The following is a 19614-nucleotide window of genomic DNA, read 5'->3' as shown; positions in this document are numbered from 1 at the left end:
CTTCCTGTTTGGGGTGATTGGTGATGAGTGGTGGGGCCTGAGAGCTTCCTCCACAGCCTGTCCCAGCTCCAACTGTAGCCAAGGTTTCCTTATGCCTTTTCACACAACCCGGCACCAAAGTCCCTGCCCTTGGAATGGACATTCTGTTCCAGGGGAAGACAACTGATAAGCAAAATAAACGTGTGTTAGAAAGTAGGGAGTGCTGGGGTGGGAGGCGAGGGGTGCGATTGAAGCAGGTCACGCAGGACCGGAGGGGCGTGGCCACATGGGCCTCCGGGGGAGGGGTGTGCCAGGCAGAGCGAGATGGCGGCTGCCCGGCAAGTTCAAGCAACACTGAGAGTTCAGCGAGGCCCCAGAGGGGCAAGTGATGGGGCAGAGGCAGGAGGAGAAACCAGAGAGGTGGTGTGTTTAGAGCAGAGCCAAAGTCCACGTGGCCACTGGGCGCACTTTGGCTTTCACCTGCGCGAGGTGGGGAGCCCTCCCCAGGTGTCCTCATTATCAACTAAACCCTGGAAGTCCAACCCCGCTCTTGGCCCCGCCCCTCCATAGGATGTTCCAGGAAATCTATGATCTCATGAGGTGTCAGCACTCAACGTGACCTTGGAGGTGATCTGACTTCGGTCGCAGGTGAGGACAGGAGGCCGGCGAGGGGAAGGGGCTGTCAGCACACGGCCCAGGGCCCCCCTCCCCGAGCAGGTCCCTCCTGTGCGGAGCTCCCGGTGAACGAGACATTCTGTTCTTCCAGCTCCGGCCTCGGAGTCCCCGGGGGCACATCCTGGTTTGCCTTTGCCAAGGCCTCTCAGCTCAGGGTCCCTTCCAGGCTGTGGAGCTCCCGCCAAGTCCGGTAGACGCTGTGCCCTCCCAAGGCAGCCCTCCCACTGCACTTGGCATTGAGGAGCGTGTGTGCATCTGCGGGCCAGGCCCCTGTGCTTGCCCTCCTCCCACGGGGCTTCCACCCAAACACGGACACGGGGACACGATAAGCTCACTGCCCCTCTCCAGGGCAGCCCTGCTGAGGCAGGCCTCTCCTTCCTCCCCATCCGGTGGGTATTCCTGCTGGCTCTGCAGCTGCCACCACCCGCTCCCCAGCTTCAGTTCAGGGGAAGGAGCGTCCCCCATCCATCCACTCTCTGGTCTCCCATCCACCCACCTCCCTATCTCCTGCTCACTGGTTCATTCATCCATCTTTTCACCCATCTACCCATTTACCCCATCCATCCATCCATCCATCCCATATCCTCTTACCAATTTCCCCACCCATCCATCCATTCATCTCCCCACCCCACTTCCCACTGCTCTGCCAACCAACTTCCCAGCCTGTCTATTGGCCCACCCACCCGTCCATGCAGCATGCATGGGGGTATATATCCTGTGCACTCAGCACTGTGACAGTAACATTCAGTGACAGCTGCCACTCACTGGGCACTCGTTTTGTGCCAGGCACGCTGCCCGTGTTCTCATGGACTCCTCACAACAGCCTGTCCTGGTGTGACAAATGAGGGGACCATGCTGGACAGCCCCAACTGGAAAATGGTCAGATGGCTCCATTCTAACAGCAGCTTTTCAGGGCAGAGTCTGTCGCCATTTTGCAAACATGGAAGTCGGAGCCAGCTGGTTGCCCCAAGTCAGAGCTCTGATGAGAGGCAGCTCTTTCCTGCTGCCTGAGCTCTGGCCTGGGCGGAGGAGCCCTGATGTCAGTTCTGGCCGCCACCCTAGTCAGGCTTGCCCTGCGGGATTCCTCCTGCTCCTCCTCTATTTCTTCCTCTGCCTCCTCCTCAGGAAGAGCCACGTGGGCCCAGGAGCAGAGCTGGGCCAGGGCAGCTCTGAGTCCCTGGCCTTGGACCCACTCCATGTCACTCGCTCACCACATAGCCTTTGCCGAGGACGAACCACACCAGGACCCGGCCCTGGGGACTTCGTTTCTTGCCGTGGCCTCGGGGCCAGTCGGCACACAGCCAGGGAAGCAGCTCCCGAGAAGAGGAGACCCCTGCCTGCTGCCAGCTTGTTGTGGGACCCTGATGTTCCCCTCAGTTTTCCCATCTGCCCAATGGGCGAGTGAGAACCCACTCAGACCATCAAATGAAGTAAAGGATGTGGACACACTCAACATGGCCTCTCCGCTCCCTCCCTAGTGTGCAAATAACGGGGCTGGGCTTGAGCAGGGGCCCCCAAGATGGGCGTGGGGCGGGCTCCAGGAGCAGGGACCCCTGAAGCTGTGTGCAATGCTTGGTGCATCTTCTACCAGCGGGATCTGTATCTTTCACCAGATTCTCGGCAGGTCCATGGCATCATTGCTGTGGATAATAGTTACTTATCGAGTGCCGGCGCTGAGCCAGTACAGTGCTGTGTTTAATATGCCACATCTCATTTAATCCTCGGTAGACAGTATACCTAGACTGGAAGAGTGGTCTAGCTCAGGGACTCTGAGCTTCATTGTCTGGGATCAAATCCTAGCTCCATTGCTTCCCAGCTGTGTGACTTTGGGCAAGTTACCTAACCACTCTGTGCCACGGTTTCCTCAGATCTAAGTCAGATGACAAAAGTGTGTGCTTCATGAGGTTGCTGGAGGAGTAGATATCAGCACAGAGCATGGACCCATGCCTGTCACTAAGTAGATGAGGAACAGAGGCTCAGAGATGTCAAGGAACTTGTCTGGGGCCAACCAGCTGGGAGCCAGCCCAGATTGTAACCCAGGTGGTCTGGCATTGGAGCCCTGCCATGTCACAGATATGCTCAGTGCCTGTTCTTGAAAGGACCCTGACTTCCCCCAGGCCTGCCCTGATTCTGACACACGGGGCTTTAGATTTGATTGGCAAGGGAGGGAACTGGCCTGGCTGGTCTCCAAGGTTTCTTGCCATTTCTGATGATGGAGGCTTCTCTGTGTGAGCCCCTAGTTTGGGGGCTGATGACCTAGCAGGCTGACAGGCCTCTGGAGGAACCTGGGGGAGGCGGGGGGATGAGAGAGAATGAGAGGGGAGGAGAAGAGAGAAAATGAGAGAGAGAGAATGAGGGGAAGAGAGATAGAATAAGGGAGAGAATGAGGGAGAGAGAGACTGAGAGAATGAGGGAGAGAGAATAAAAGAATGAGAGAGAATAAGAGAGAATGAGGGGAGAGAAAGAGGGAGAGGGAGCCTGCTCCAGCACGTGAGTGCACCTGAGCACGTGGTATCGTGTTTCCACCCACGATGTGCAGCTCCCAGGGCTCCCTGCACAGCCTCCCAGGCGGTGCCCCCGCAGGCTTCACTCCTGGTGCCATGTGACACTGCCAGGTGGCAGGTGGCAGGTGTCGTGGGCGGGAGGAGGGGATGAGCTCCCCGCTGACAGCTTTCCCTCGGGGGCAGGGAGCTCCCCCGGCTGCAGCCGTAGCCTCACGTGGCTCTTCACAGACTGGAAACTGGAGATGTGCTTCGCGGGGCTGCTCCCTCGCTTAGTGTGACCTGGGCGAGCCTCTTCACTTCTCAGGGCCTGACTCTGCCCATTCATAAAATGGGACAACTGTCCCTACCCGCTGGGCTGTGGCGAGAGACAGGAGAAGGGGCACGTCTGCGAAACACCCAGCCCCCAGGAGACTCAACACGGCCCCTTCCTCCCCCCCTGTCCCCTTTGGAGGAAGAGAGGGACTCCTGGTCTGAGACAGAAGTGGCACCCGTGGCATCTGCTCGTAGGGGCAGGAGTTTAGCGGAGGTGACGGGTGGAGGCCGGCGTCGGCTGGCGAGGCCTGTGTGGGTGAAGAAGCCGCAGGGTTTGACATGAGGAAAATGGCTCAGGACGCTTTGCTCTGTGGCCTTGCAGAGCCGAGGGCAGGAGCCTCCGCTGCCTCCAGTCCTCGGTCTCCCCTTTGCACAACTGCGTCTCTGAGAACTCCGCCAGCTTTACCACCTGTGGGCTGGGTGTGTACCTCGAGGCCTACAGGGCTGGGACCTACCGGACAAGACCAGGGGTGAGAGAGTGGCGGTGGGGGGAACCTTCTCCTACCCTGCATGTTTGTTCATGTGCTCACTCCTCCAACAAATGCCTCTTGTGCACCTACTATGTGCCAGGTTCTAGGTGCTAGAGGCAGAGCAATGCTCAAGGCCGTACCCTAGGAAGCTGATATTTGGGGAGGGGAATAGTCAGGCTCCATGTAGCAGGTAGTAATGAGCGTGTGAGGGGAATGAAGCAGAAGGAAGAGGTGTGGAGTGACCAGTGCTCTTTAGGGAGAGGGTCGGAGAAGGCCTCTTGGCAGGCAGAGTGGGGGGGGGGGGGGGGCAATGGCTTTTGAGCAGGAGCCTGAGAGAAGTCAGGTGGGGCCCCGTGGGCATCGGGGGTAAGTGCATTCTGGGAGAGGGCATGGCCAATGAAAAGCCCCGAGGCCGTCACCGCTGGGCATGCTCAGTAAGCCAGCCAGAGGGTCCTGGGCGGGAGTGCATTGAGGGTCACTGGGGGAGGGGACATGGGGGGAGCGGAGGGGGCCAGAGAAGGAAAGGCGGAGGTGATGTGGAAGCTGGTTAGGGATCCTGGGCTCAGGGAGCTGGGGAGGGGGCCCCAAGCCCAGCCTTGCCTTGCTAGACTTAGCAGATGGACAAGGACACGCTCTGGGCCCTCTGGGCTCGGCCCGAGAGCCATAAAGCAATAGGAGGCCATCAGGTCCAGCCCTGTCTGTTTACACAAGCCCACGCTGCAGATTGGGAAACTGAGGCTCGGAGAGGAGAAGTGACTCCCTCCGGGTCACCGGCCCCATGCGTGCCTGAATCCCGAGGCCCGGTCTCCCCACTTTCACAAACTACGGCCCACTCTCAGAATGATGTTTGTGAAAATTAGTCTCAGTGAAGACAGCTAAAAAGCCTGGTTTGGGATGTTTTTAGCTGCCTGTGAGCCAGATAAAAGGTTCTGTTGCTGCGAAAATGCTCTTCTTGTGTATGCTGCAAGCATCCATCAATTTCAGAAATTATCCGGCCTCGCTAACTAGAAATGACGGGTGCTTTTTGAATTTGAGATGAAGAGGGGTTTTTTGGAGTTGTTGATGGTGGTTTACTCATTTCAGATGCTTTTCCTTCCCTGAGTGTAATATCCTGCATTTCAAGGAGGCAGGGATGATTCTATTTCATCTCTGCAGCCCTGGCAGAGTAGCTACCCCACCAGCATTTACTGAATAGAGGTTGTTCCTGAGTGGCAGCTCCAGAACCTACAGTTGTGTGATTATGTTCACATGTAGGTGGGTGGGCATATAGTGGATTTGTTAAACGAATAAAATAACAAACTGACAAACAATAGAACAAATGAATGAATTTGGGTAAAAAAAAAGCATGTTTTCAAGTTCCATGTAGGCAGGACCCACCAGTTTGAGACTTCCGTAGTCGGTAAGGAGGAGGAGAAATTTTAGGGGAGGATCACAAGGGAGGAAATAGCCAGAAGGTTGATAAAAAGAAATTCAAAAAAAAAAAATTCCAAACCTGGGTTCCTTCCTTCAGAGATAAGAGCTAGTCACACCGGTAGGGACGACCCCGGTGAGGTTGAAACGGCCCCCGTGAGGTAGGGACAACCCCGGTGAGGTTGAAATGGCCCTGGTGAGGCTCAGACGGCCCTGGTGAGGTTGAGACTACTCCAGTGAGGTTGGGACAAATAAAGGGGACCAGTATGGACTGATGAACAGGTGTAGATACAGAAGCAGAGCAACATTGAACAGAATGTTAAACTACAATGGGGAGCCTGGGGAGGGTTGGGGGGGGGGGATTAAGAGACCAACTGAAGGACTTATATGCATGCATATAAGATTAACCAATGGACACAAGACACGGGGCGGGGGGGGGCGGGGGGGTAGGGGCCGGGGGGAATGTCATGGGGGGGAAAAAGGAGACATATGTAATACTCTTTGTAATACTTTAAGAAATAAAAATTATTTAAAAAAAAAAAAAAAAAAAAAAGAGCTAGTCACACCAATACCAGAAGGGACCTGTATTAGTCAGTTTTCAGCAGGTTATGCTGCATAACAAACAACCCCAAATCTCAATTTCTTTCAGCAATGACTCACACTTGTAAGTACATAAAACACAGCTTATTCTTGTATTATTACTGATCAATTACTGTATTATTTACTTGTATTACAACTGCAAACCTACTTTTGCTCACTCCCGTATTTCTCACTCGCGTTGCACGTCTGGGGCAGGGGCCCAGATGCTGTGGCTGTGGTCCAGGCTGTGATCAGGTCACGTTGGCTCGACATGCCTCTCTTTCCACGACCCAGGATAAGCAGGCAGCTCTTATCTGGGATGTTATGTTCTCAGAGCAGGGTCAGGCGGCGTGCAAGAGGGATGAGGGAAATGTGCAATGCTTCATAAGGCCTCCACTGGAAAATATCACGCTGTCACTTAGGCCCACATTTGGGGGAATATGTCAAGTCACGTGGCCAAGCTGGGCAGGGCTGGTGATAAATGTTTGCTAAGAAAACAGTATAATTTATTACCGGGATGTAGGGAACCGGGGGGTCCTGTGGGTTTTAAGCTGTTCTCAGAAGCACTCCCCACCCCCCATGGGGTACAAGTGAGCAGGCTCCTTAAGCAGCAACACCTCCACTAACCTGTCAGGCTGCCACATACAGTTTTATTTGAGGGAGGCCCTAGCCCGTTTGGTTCAGTGGTTGGAGGATCGGCCTGAGGACTGAAGGGTCGCAGACTCGATCCCCGGCCCCGGTGGGGCACGTGCAGAAGGCAGCCAATCAATGACGTGTCTCTCTCACATCGATGTTTCTCTCTCTTTCTGTCTCTCCCCCTTCCTTCCACTTTCTCTAAAATCAATGGGAAAAGCATCCTCGGATGAGGATTAACAAAAAAATAAAAAGGGGGGGGGGAGCCAAAACCGGTTTGGCTCAGTGGATAGAGCGTCGGCCTGCGGACTGAAAGGTCCCAGGTTCGATTCCGGTCAAGGGCATGTACCTGGGTTGCAGGCACATCCCCAGTGGGAGATGTGCAGGAGGCAGCTGATCGATGTCTCTCTCATCGATGTTTCTAACTCTCTATCTCTCTCCCTTCCTCTCTGTAAAAAATCAATAAAATATATTAAAAAAAAAAAAAAAAAAAAGGGGGGGGGGGGAGACTTTAAACAAAATTACTGGTCTAAGACAAGTCCCCCGTGTTACAAAGAGGGAGACGGACACCTCCAAGGAGACATGGGCGAAGCTGACCAGTGAGTGGCAGAGCCAGGCACACCCAGCAAGGTCAGTATGTGATCATATATTCATTCAACAAACACTTGCCACCCAAAAACTCCGGACCGAACTTTGGCCGTCACAGCATCCTTCTTCATTCTATCCGTACCTTGACAACTTACTTTGTGCCTAATTCACTCATTCATTCAACAAATATTTTCTGAGGGCCTACTATACGCGAGGCTATGAAACAGGCACTGGGGATATAGCACTGAATAACACCTGGTTATTGGGTTGATGTCCGTCTGTCCTGCCGGATGATGAGCTCTGTCGGGGCTGCCTTTCACTGGGGGCTGAGCTGGGCTCGCCGCTGTCTTCCCCACTCCAGAGATTTCCAGAGACATAACCCAGGAAACTGCCTGGGGGAGAGGGGGGGGCAGGTCCCATCTCTCCCAGGGAGTAGGACCCGATGGCCAGGAGCTGTCTTGAAATTGGGGTCCTGGGGAGATTTTCCCCCAATTCCTGTCATTGTGGCAAAATACACGACATAAAATTTATCATTTTCATCGCTGTTAGGTGTACAGCTCAGGGGCATTAAGTACCTTCATATCACTGTGTAACCGTCGGCACCCCATCCACCCCCAGAACTCTCTTCATCTTCCCAAACGGAGACAGCCACACCCACTAAACCAGCGGTTCTCAACCTGTGGGTTGTGACCCCTTTGGGGGTCGAACGACCCTTTCACAGGGGTCGCCTAAGACCATCGGAAAACACATATATAATTACATATTGTTTTTGTGACTCATCACTATGCTTTAATTATGTTCAATTTGTAACAATGAAAATACATCCTGCCTATCAGATATTTACATGACGATTCATAACAGTAGCAAAATTACAGTGATGAAGTAGCAACGAAAATAATTTTATGGTTGGGGGTCACCACAACATGAGGAACTGTATTAAAGGGTCGAGGCATTAGGAAGGTTGAGAACCACTGCTCTAAACACTAGCTCCCCACCCCTCCCCTCTCTACCCCTGGAACCACCCTTCTACTTTCTGTCTATGAACTTGACTACTCCAGGTGCCTCATGTAAGTGGAATCATACAGCATTTGTGTGTGTGATGGCTCATTTCACTTAGAGTAATGTCCTCAAGATTCATCCATGAGGTAGCATGTGTCCAAATTTCCTTCCTTTTTAAGGCTGAGTGGCCGAAACCGGTTTGGCTCAGTGGATAGAGCGTCAGCCTGCGGACTGAAAGGTCCCGGGTTCGATTCCGGTCAAGGGCATGTACCTGGGTTGCGGGCACATCCCCAATAGGAGATGTGCAGGAGGCAGCTGGTCGATGTTTCTCTCTCATCGATGTTTCTAACTCTCTATCTCTCTCCCTTCCTCTCTGTAAAAAATCAATAAAATATATTTAAAAAAAAAAAAAAAAAAGGCTGAGTGGATCTGCCAGCTCACGTTTTGTGGACACACAGCAGCCACGAAGGGGCTCACTTGGCAAGGACTGGGGCTTCCAGACTGGTGAGGGGGCCGCCCTGCGAGGGACCCGCCTTGGGACTGGACCTTCAGCCCCAGCCCAGCCCGCAGGTGCCTGCAGCCCCGGCTGACACCCTGACCTCACCCGCAGGAGCCCCCCTGAGCCAGAACCACCAGCTCAGCTGCCCCTGGTTCCTGACCCGCCGAGACTGTGTGAGATGATAAATGCCGGTGGTTCTAAGCTGCTCTGTTTTGAGGCAATTTGTTAGGCAGCAATGGATGCCGATGTAATCTCCACCTTATCCTGCCAACTTTGGCTGCCGCTGGCCCTTGGCTGCTTCTCAAAGTCCGATCCATCTTCACAGAATGAAGATCCGCCCTCGAGGTGGCTTTGGGGAAGGATGTCATCGGATGAAGATTAACAGGCGGGGGAGTTGGGAGTTGACGATGACGTCGCGGGGACGGAAGGGCTGGGACAAAGGGGGAGCAGTGAGAACAAGGGGAAGTGGAGGGAACCCAGACTTGGGTGTGAAGACCTGGGCTGGAATCGGCCTCGGGTGCTTGCTGGCCACATGACCCTCACAGTGACTCCATCTCCGGGCCTCAGGTTCATGTCTGTCTAATAGACTTGGCTGACAGCTCCCTTGTGAGCTTCACAGTCTGTTCGACAGCAGCTAGAAGGATCTTTTAAATTGCAAATCCAATGTCATCTGGTGCTTAACACCTCTCAGTGCCTTGCAGGGCCTGGATAGAGGCGCACAGCAGGCCGGACTGCACCTCCCCCTGCGTGTCCTGGCCCGCCCCCCGCCCCTCACCGAACCCCCCTCACCTCGTTCCCCACCTCCCCCAGCCTTATGCCCCTCCTGCCCCTCAGTTTCTTGAAGGTGCCTTGTTCCATCTGGCCGTGGCCCTGGGACCTGCCTTCGCCTGGAATACGCCCCCTTTGGCCTGCTGACGTCTCCATATCCTCAGACCTGGCCCCTGGGCCACTCCTCTTGGCGGTGACTGTCGCTTGCAATTACAAGTGTGTTCGTGTGATAAATGGACACGCGTCTACCTCCCCACAGTCGGGGAGCAGCGCAGGGCAGGCCCCAGCCTCATTCCAGGTCGTGTGCACAGCCGGGCTCCAGCGGGAGCTTGCGTGCTTGTGTGGAAGGAGGGCGTGAGCGGAGGGCCCAGGGCTGGGCAGACAGCGGCTTCCATGCCGTCCCCGCCCCGAGTCCTGACTTCAACAGCCCCCTGAGGACTGGGGGGGGCGGGGAAGGGGGGGGCGGGAAGGGGCTGAGTAGGCGACACTCCAGATTTCTATGGGTTCTGAACGCTGGCTGAGCACAGCCAGTACCTGCGGAGTTTTCTATAAACCTGATGCCTGAGTGCCCCCCGGCTCCACCCCCAGGTTCTAACCTGTTTGGAATCGGGATAATTAGTTGTCCCCAGGGATAGTGCCCGGCCAGAGGCAGCCTGGGGCCCTCGGAGCCAGTGCCCGGCCAGGGGCAGCCTGGGGCCCTCGGAGCCAGTGCCCGGCCAGGGCAACCTGGGGCCCTCGGAGCCAGTGCCCGGCCAGGGGCAGCCTGGGGCCCTCGGAGCCAGTGCCCGGCCAGGGGCAGCCTGGGGCCCTCGGAGCCAGTGCCCGGCCAGGGCAACCTGGGGCCTGGCGGAGCCCTTCCTAACCTGGACACTGGAGACTCTCACTGCCCAGGACCGCGTAAGCAATGAGAAAACCCCGAGACTCCGCCGTGCCGGACACTGTGGTAGGACTTCCCTTAGTTAGCGCACGTACTCCCCGGAGGATGGTGCTGTTACCACCCCGTCCACAGAAGGGCCACAGGCACGGAGCTGCCCTGCGCTCAGTTCCCAAGCACCTGGGGCAGAGCCAGGATTGTAGCCGCAGGGGGTCTGGCTCCAGTGTCCAGGGCCACTCGCTATGCCACTGACCGTGGGCAGGGACCCATGACTGTCCTTATCCTAATGACCGCTCTCCCATCTGCAGGGGGCCGGTGGGGGCGGGGCGGCTGCCCACCTGGCGTCTCTGTCCCTCGGTCCATTGCCCCCAGGGATGTGCCCTGAGCCTCCAGCAGGCAGCACTGAGCGGAGATTGGATGGGTCTGGTGCCCATCCTGGGTTGGGCCTCTTAGACCCTGAAAGCCTCCCCCAGTGACAGAGCCCACTATCAGCCTTAGGAAGAGGCCGGTCGCTATAGAAACCACGGGACTCTCCAGCCAAGCTCCCCCCCACCCCCCACCCCCCGCAGGCTTCAAGGAAACCTCTTCAGGGCCCCGTGTGGGGCTCTGCTGGGCGGCAGCCAAGGGGGCTCTAGCTAATTGGGCCCCCTGTCTGGCCTGGTCAGGTTAACTCCCAGCACACAGCAGCCACCTGTGCCAGCCCCCCTGACCCCCCCTCCCCGCACCCTCCCCTCCCCTGTCCCCTTGCACCCACACAGGTGCTGCTGCCAGCCCTCCGTGGGAAGGTGCGTTGGCGGGGGAGGTCTGCGGGTGATTGACGTGTGGGGTTGAGTCTTTAATTAAAATGTGCATCGTGTGCCAGTCAGAAAAGAGAGTTCACCTGGAAGCCAGGGCGTTATCCTCAGCATCCCTGCGAGGGCTCTTCCAGGGGCTGGGGTGACCTAACAGCTGGGGCTGCACCGGCCGCCCCCGAGCCTGCGTCTGATCGTGTGAGGTCTGTGTGCAGACCCGGGCGCTGGGCCCACACCGACAGCGCTGAGCTGACCCCTAAGGAGCATCGGAGCTGTGGTTCTCAACCCTGGCCCGTCAGAATCACCGGGGCAGCTGTTCAAAAGCACCCATGCGTGGGCCTCACCCCGTGCGGTTCAATGAAGTCTGGGAGAGTGGCACCGGGCCAGGGCGCTTGGTAAGGCTCTGCCAGGGTTCGGCCGGGGCCAGAGCAAGCCCAGCCGCCTCTTCACACCGAGGGGGAAACTGAGGCTCCAACGGGAGGCAGGACTTGCCCAGGCCTCCCTGTGGTAAGGGGCTCTGAGGCCAGCGAAAGGGAACGTGGATCTTCTGACACCCACAGCTGTGACGGTGGGGGCTGGGGAGCAGCTGCCTCAGAAAAGGGTGGTGGGTGGTGCTGGGGAGACCTGGAGCCCAAGGGGAAAGGGGCAGCTGTCCCACCCAGGGGCTTGGGGTGCAGTGGGGAGGGGGTGGCAAATCTCGCTCTACCTTTTAGAAACATGTGGAAGAGGGAAAGGCCTTTCTAGCAGCAGCAGTGTCACCTGGGAGCGGGTTAGGGAGAATCTCAGGCCACTCCAGACCCACTGACTCAGACTCTGCATTTTAACAAGACCCCGGCGATGCGGGCTCATGCTCACATTTGGGGAGCCCTGTGGGAATGGATCCCACGTGGGCACTACGACACGAGTTCTAGCTGTGTGGCCCGAGGAAAGCTCCGCAATGTCTCCATCTGTTATGCCCGAACCTTCAGATGTCACCGCTGAAGGGACCAGGGACGGGGAGCCAATGGACCAAGTGCCCACAGCAAAGGAGTGTCCGAGCCGCTGGACACAGAGCGAGGCTGCAGTCCAGTGCCTTTCCCTCCGCTGCGCTGCCTCCCTGCAGGCGCCGGGGCCGGGGGTGCTGCAGATAGAGCGAACTCTCCGAGGGCCTCCAAGTTCTTCTGCTGTTATGTCATTTTGTTCAAGAAGATTCATTGCTAGAAATCGCCTCTCCCATCTGTGAAACCGGGGACTTGGTTTCAGTCCCATGTCTTCGTGTTCTAAAAAAATAACGAATCTATCAAAACAAAGTTGGTGCCAAGGAAGAGAAGTCATTTGAACTGGAGGGAAAAGAATGATGTGTCTACCTTCCTCCTCCTCCTCACTTGTTCTTGGCAGAGTGTTGTGCATGCCTGCGCCTGCCATGCCTGTGCATGTGTGCGCGTGTGCGCAAGGGTGTGTCTTGCAAGCATGCATGGTGTGCGTGCATGTGTGTGAGGGTGTATCTGTGCATGTGTGTTGCATGTGTGTTGCATGTGTGTGCATGTATGGCTGTAATTGCATGTGTTCCTGTGTGTATGGTGGTATGCATTTGTGTGCGTGCTTATGTTCCACATGCACAAATGTGTGTTCATGTGTAAGTACAAGTGTCTCTGTGTGCAAGCATGTGTGTGAACTAGTGTGTGTAAGCATGTGTTCATGTGTCTTATGATATGCCTATGTGCATGTGGGTGCTCATGTGTACGAGTGGATACATATGCCTGTGTGTCCATGCATGCATGTACCTGTGTGTTATGTGTGCATGTGTATGCATGCGTGCACCTGTTCCTGTGTGTGCATGTGTGTGCACATGCGTGTCAGGCAGTGTAGAACATTAGGTGGCTTAAAGGCTACATTAGGAGGGGAAAGGTTGGGAAGCCCCCAAAGTCCCTGACGTTCAAGGGTTTAGCATGCATTTCAGCTGCAAGTGACCCAAAGGCCCGGGGCTGGTAGTCGTTTATATTCTGGATGAGGCAGAAACGTCAGCCTGGAACGGAGCTCGTGAGGGAGCCTGGCTGACCCCCAGGGATTACGCTGTTTCCTTCAGGAAAATGGCCTCAGAAGAATTCCAATCGCTAGTGCTAATCAGGGCAAGAAAGATGGAACCTCTGAAACAGTGTTGGCTTTTAGTCTGAAAAACAGAAGCGGGGGATGGATTAAAGAGCAGAGCCTCATTCAGCCCGGCTGAGCCTGCAGCTCCTGGTTGTGGATCCACCATGTGCTGCTCCGGTGGGAACCAGAAGGGAGTCTGCCGGCCGCCCAGGGAGCCCTGAGCCAGCGCGGAGCCGCCCAGGAGAGAGCGGCCGGCGAGGCCGGTGAGTAACCCAACTCACGGTAACAACCCAAGTCCTCGCTTTAGAGCCACTCACCGCCCAAGACAGCAGCTTCACATGTCACTCACACTTTGCTGGGGACAGTACTTCCCAGGGGGCATTTTTAAAGACTGTGTGTCTGGTGTCGGCCCAGTCGGCCGGAGGACCAAAGGGTCTCGGGTTCAGTTCCCGGTCAAGGGCACGTGCCTTCGGTTGCAGGCTCATCCCCTGTTGGGGCGCATGTGAGAGGCAACCAATCCATGTGCCTCTCTCGCTACAATGTTTATCTCTCCATCTCTCCTCCCTCCGCCCTCCCCTTCGCTCCCTCTAAAAAAAAAAAAAAAATCAAAAGAAAAATATCCTCGATGAGGATTTTAAAAAAAAAAGATCATGCGTCTGATTTCCTGCTAGTATAAGCATCAGAAAAAAATTGGGGGGGAGTTGGGTGAAGTCAAACTTTAAACGCGTGAAAATTATTAGTAATCATAGTTGAATGGCTCATTGACATTGCGGGCTGGTGACACGGCAGGCGCTGAGCTAAGAGCTTTAATGTGCAGTGTAATTACATTTATTTTAAGTAGAATAATGCAATCCCCTACCTCCAGGAAGTCCTTCCTGCTAAAATTCTGCAAACCCTTCAGAGGCAGTGAAATTGTCACTTCCTCTGAGAAACCTTTCTCACCTTCCCCTGAATGAAGGCACCTGTCCGCCCCTCCGACCCCCTGGTTCCCTGAGCCCCTTCTCCCTCTGCCCCCAGCTCCCAGCGCCCACGGGGCCTGTTTGTGGGTGAAAATAAAAGGTCCCCTGGCTTCTTCCTCCAGGCCCCACCCCCCTGGGCTGCAGCCATCACCTCGGCTCCTTTCTCATTTTGGATAAAATTGATTCAGGCCTTTCTACTTCGGGTTTAATTTCTTGTAAAAATATTACAGAGCTGAGAACACACTCTCTTGGGGACCGGCCTCCGTCCCCAGCAGGCAGCACACCATGACGCCGATGGCCCTGGAGCGAGGACACAGGCTCCCCTGCAGCTCTGCGGGCTCGGGCGCAGCGCTCCCCGCTCCCTCCCCGCCCTCCCCTTGGAGGTCAGCCAAGCCTCCCCACCCCCTCCCGTGCCCTGGAGCCCAGCCATTCCCACATCCTCAGTCATCAGCCCTTCCTTCTCTCCCCTGTCATCTTTCTTTTCTGGATCTTTCTCAACAGCATCACAGTGAGTTCAAGCCTCTCCATCTCAAAGAATAACAGTGACACTGGCGACGAACCCCCCTGAACCTCTGACCCCCCTAATTCTGCACCGCGTCTCTCTTCCATATTACAGCAGTGCTTATTAAAAAGTTTAAAAGAAAAGGCCTGGCTGGTGTGGTTGAGCATCGACCTATGAACCAAGAGGTCACCAGTTCGATTCACAGTCAGGGCACATGCCCGGGTTGCGGGCTCGAATCACAATAAGGGACATGCAGGAGGCAGCCGATCAATGATTCTCATCATTGATCTCTCTCTCCCCCCCTTCCCTTTTCTCTCTCTCTAAATCTATTTAAAGAACATATTTCTCATCCCGTTCACATTCTCATAGAAGAGACATGCAATCAACAAACACATGGCCAGGAGTCAAGTCCAGAAAGATAAAGCAGGGAAGAGGCTGGAGAGTGGTGGATCTGAGAGCAGAAGGAGAGGGATCAGGAGGGCTTCTCTGAGGAGGGGACATGTGAGCAGAGATATGAATGAAGCAAGCAATGAGCCAGCGGGGTCTCTAGAGGAAGCTCATTCCCGGCAGAGAGAAAACTGCAGTGCAAAGGCCCTGTGGCAGCACGTAGTTCGGGTGTTTCACGGAAAACTGGGCTTTTGTCCTCGGTGCTCCGGCTCCATGAGCTCTAGTCCCTTGCACATTCCATTTAGAAACCAGGTTAGCGTTTGCTAAGCTGTTAGAGTCACTCCAACCTCATCTCCCCCAGAAAGAGGTCAGTCCGGAACCTCGCCCAGGCAAGGGGTCCCTCTTCTGAGCTTCCACAGCCCCCGTCACAGCATGTAACAGACTGCATTGCAGTTACCTGCGAATGGGCTGCTTGGTTCTTTGTGGGGCAGGGACTGCCCCTGATTCACTTCTGTGCGGAGGTGCAGAGAAGCGATGTACCCAGGGCTGGCTCATAAGAGGCACACAGCAGAGCTGATGCTGCCGGGTGGGGCGACATGGGGTGTGTGGCCGCCCCAGGCGGCCCGCAGGGACCCTCACTGGCACAGAAATAATTATGGCTGGCACTTATTACACGGCCTCTGAAACATCTACAGTATTACCCCTGAGACTTCAGTGCCCTTGTTAAACATCCACCATGCTGCGGGCATGGACCGTCTGTCAGTCCCATAGCACCAGGCAGGGACAAACATCCCGGCTGCCCCCAGCTTTTTGTGCACAGAAGACCTCAGCCCGAGGAGGAAGGGAAAGTCCTCTGAATGAAGACTGAGATGTCCATCTTGCGCTGAGGATGTTTTGTTATTGTTAATCCTCGCCTGAGGATATATTCCCCATTGATTTTTAGAGAGAGTGTAAGGGAGGGAGGGGGAGAGAGAGAGAGAGAGAGAGAGAGAGAGAGATTGATATGAGAAAGACACATGGATTGGTTGCCTCCTGCACACGCCCCAACCGGGACCTGGCATCTAGCCTGCAACCCAGGTATGTGCTCTTGACCGGGAACCAAAGCCCAAACCCTTCAGTGCTCCGGTGGATGCTCCAACCACTGAGCCACCGGCCAGGGCCTGAGGATTTTTCACTGAGGCTGCTTGCCACCTGAAGTGCCTTGAGTATAGATGAGAAAAATCATGGGACAGTCCGCTTTCATCAAGGGACAGGGAAAAATAGAGCCAGATGCAGGTTAAAGGAGCAGCGGGAGGTCAGGGCGGCTCTCTGATGCGGGCGACTGAGCAGAGCTGAAGTCAGGTTGCAGGTGAGATCCTGAGGCCTGGCACTGCAGGAGGCGACTGGGCAGAGACTGTCAGCTGGCCAGCGGATGGATGGCTCCCCGCTTTCTCTACAATGATGAGTCACCACAGGGCCCCGGCCACCTAGCAGGGAGCTAGCTGCCTTTCCCAGACCTTCTCAGGGTGGGGAGTTCACGTGACGGAGCCTGGTCAGGGGAAAGTGAGTGGAAGGGATGCGTCCGGGGCGCCGAGAGCAGCAGGGATGCATCCTCTGCACGCTTTTCCCTAATCCCTCATGGAACATGAACGTGGTGGTGGCTTCGACCTCGCCGATGGTGACAAGACTGTGGAGCTGGAGCCTGAATGGCCGGGTGGAGCAGAGCCACCCTCTGGCCTTGCACGCTTACCTCGGACTCTCCCACGAAAAAAAAAAAAGTCAAGCCCTCCTTTTGCTATGAGCTGCAGGGCGCCTCCCCCCCTGTGAGTTACACCTGCCTGCTTCCTGAAGCAGGGCCCACCTGCTGGCCTCTCCTGCCAGAGCAGCCCCCCAGCTGGCCCAGTTACAAAAGCTCTGGGGAGGAAACATACTTTGCAATCAGACGCGGATTCAGGCCCAGATCTGCCACTCGGCTGTGCAACCCTGGGCAAGTGGCTTTACCTCTCTGAGCCTCCGTTTCCCACGTATGCAAAAAGGGATTCATCATCCTTCTACATAGCTTTGCCATGAGGATCCAATGAGAGGGTACACGTAACAGGCCCAGCACAGTGCTTGGTGCACAGTAGGTCTTCAACACAGGTCAGTTCCCGTTCCCTTCCCCCTTTCCCTTCCCCTGTTCCCAGCAGCTTTTGCCTCTGAGTCCCGGCTGGCTGACCTCCCGTCAGCACCCCCCTCCCCCCTCACTCCCCCCCCCCCCCCCACCTCCCTGCCAAGCTGTGACGCAGACTGAAGTTTTTCTTTTGAGTAAGTGACAGGTTCAGGGAGGCGGAACAGAGCAAGTACTTAGAATTCACAGTGCAGAATTCTCTGAAATCAGACTCCCAACCTGCCCTTCCTCGGGGCCCGGAATTAAACGGGCTGCCCTGGGCTTGTCTCTGAAGGGTCTCTCATGAGAAGAATTTTCCTACCATCTTATTCCACCCTCTGTCCCAGGGCTAAGAAGAGATTTGCCGGGGAAATCTTCTCCCTCCGCCAAAGCCCTTTGCTGGCTCACCCCACTCCAGGGCGAGAGTGTGGGATGCAGGGACCGGGGCCGGAGCAAGCGTGTTCTGTTTAGCAACGATCGGAATGTTGTGGGTTATGTAACAGGAATATTAATTCTCTCATAGACAGCACAGGGCTGCGAGGGGCTGTGGGTGTGCTGTCTGGTCCGCTGCCCTCCTCCCCACCTCTCATTTAGAGTCGAACCAGATGACAACTGGGCAAGGACATGGCACCCTTGGGGTCGCACATGGAGGAGGTGGGTTGGCTGGGCCGGATGCCGTGGGAGGCTCGCTGTGGTGCACCCGGCGGCTTCCCTGTTCTGCGCGTCTAGAGGTGCAGGGCTGACCTGCGGTGCAGAGGGCGTAACCAGGTGTGGGGAAGGGTCGGAGCGACTTGCCTCCCACACTGATCGTCTGGGGCTGGTGTGGGCCAAGGATGGGAGGGGCTGGGCTCCTGGGTGGGCAGAGGTTGGGCGCTCTCCCCGGCTCCCTGCATCCCAGGTCACCTGGTTTTGCCGCCACCACAGCCGGGCGCACCTTGCTTTGTGAATGTGCAGGCAGGGGCTTCTCGCTCTGGATCTCGAGCTCCCCGCACGCAGGGGCCTGCCTGCTTCTCTCGGAGCAGGTAGGTGCAGGGCCCGCCCTCCCTCCGTCTCAGGCCTTGCACCTACATGCAGGGGCCTTTGCTGACTGATCAGCAGCACAGACCCGTCCGCAACTCCCAGATGCAAATCCTTTCCTCGCCCACATGGAGCTCGGTGGCCTCTGGTGTGGACTCCCCAGCCTGCCCCCTCACCGGCTCTGCCATCTTGGACATGATGCTAAAAACGGGTAAACATGAGGAGCGTGTTTCTCCGGGAGCTGAAGACCCGAGGCGGCGGGGGGCGAGGGGTGGAAGGCATGCAGCCGGCCCGGCCCGTTCCCTTCCCTTCCCCCTGGGTCCAAGGTGGCACGTTCAGGGTTGTACCAGGACAACCCTGCCACCCCACCCCTGTCCCGTCTCATTGCCCAGGAGGGCACACTCCGCTTGTCCAGAAAGTCGTACGTCATATCAGCCGCGCACAGACCTGGGCATGTCCTGCCCTCAGGGCTGACCGTCCACGTGGTGACTCTTTCTCGGGGGGCTGTCCGGCCACAGGAGGGGTTCAGCAGCGTCCCTATCCTCCTCCCACCAGACGCCGGGAGCACGACACCCCCCCGCCACCCCCACCCAGTTCCTAGACATGGCCAAATGTCCCCTGGGGGCAAAATCGATGCTCTCTGGGAGCCACATGGAACCCAACCATGGTGACTCCAACGGCTGACGGTCCCCAGGGTCCTCTCCTCTCTCACCTGCCACCCCTCTAGAGGGACAGACGCTCAGCACCTGCCCCCAAGAGGGCCCAGGAGGGCCTGGGCTAAGAGAGGCTTGGAGTTTACTCCCCCCTCGCCCCACATCCTTAACCGTGAAGACCGACACTGACACGCAGAGTGAGGACCCCAGCAGGTGCCACTCAGGGAGGAAAAGACCAGCTGTGGGGGGAAGAGGCCACCTCCTCTTGGAAATGCACACGGTCAAGGACACGGCTTAGAAACAAACCCACTTTAATATTAGAGAGTATACACAGAGATCTGGGCGAGGCCAGGCCGCACACCTGTCCTGGCCAAGGTAACAGAAGGTTCGGGGCGGGATGGGCAGGGGCACAGATGCAGGTCAGGGCTGCTGCAGTGAGCAGCAGGGGCCAGGGTGCGGGCAGAGGGTGTGCAGAGCTGAGGCTAGGGCGTGTGTGTGTGTTCGCATGTGTGTACACTGCATATGTGGGCACAATGTACACCGAATCTACAGGAGCCTCAGAGGCAGCATGAGGAGAGGACACACATCACGGTGTGTGCTGAATGCCCAGACCTAGCCCTGTGTCTGCCGCTCCTAGACTTGCTGTGTGACCTCGGGCAAGTTGCTTACCCTCTCTGGGCCTTGGAAAGAGTCACTAGATGATTATTAAGGTTCTTTGTGGCCCTAAACATCAATATTTTCAGAAAATTAAAGTACAAAGTGTATTTAAGAGCTGATGACAAGAGCGTTTGGTCTAGAGGTTCAAATCCCAGCAGGCCTG

Source organism: Myotis yumanensis, unplaced genomic scaffold (genome assembly GCF_028538775.1).
Source record: "Myotis yumanensis isolate MYYU_CA2020_CCGP unplaced genomic scaffold, mMyoYum1.0.hap1 SCAF_3, whole genome shotgun sequence".
Taxonomy (NCBI): Eukaryota; Metazoa; Chordata; class Mammalia; order Chiroptera; family Vespertilionidae; genus Myotis; species Myotis yumanensis.
This window is presented reverse-complemented; position numbering follows the sequence as displayed.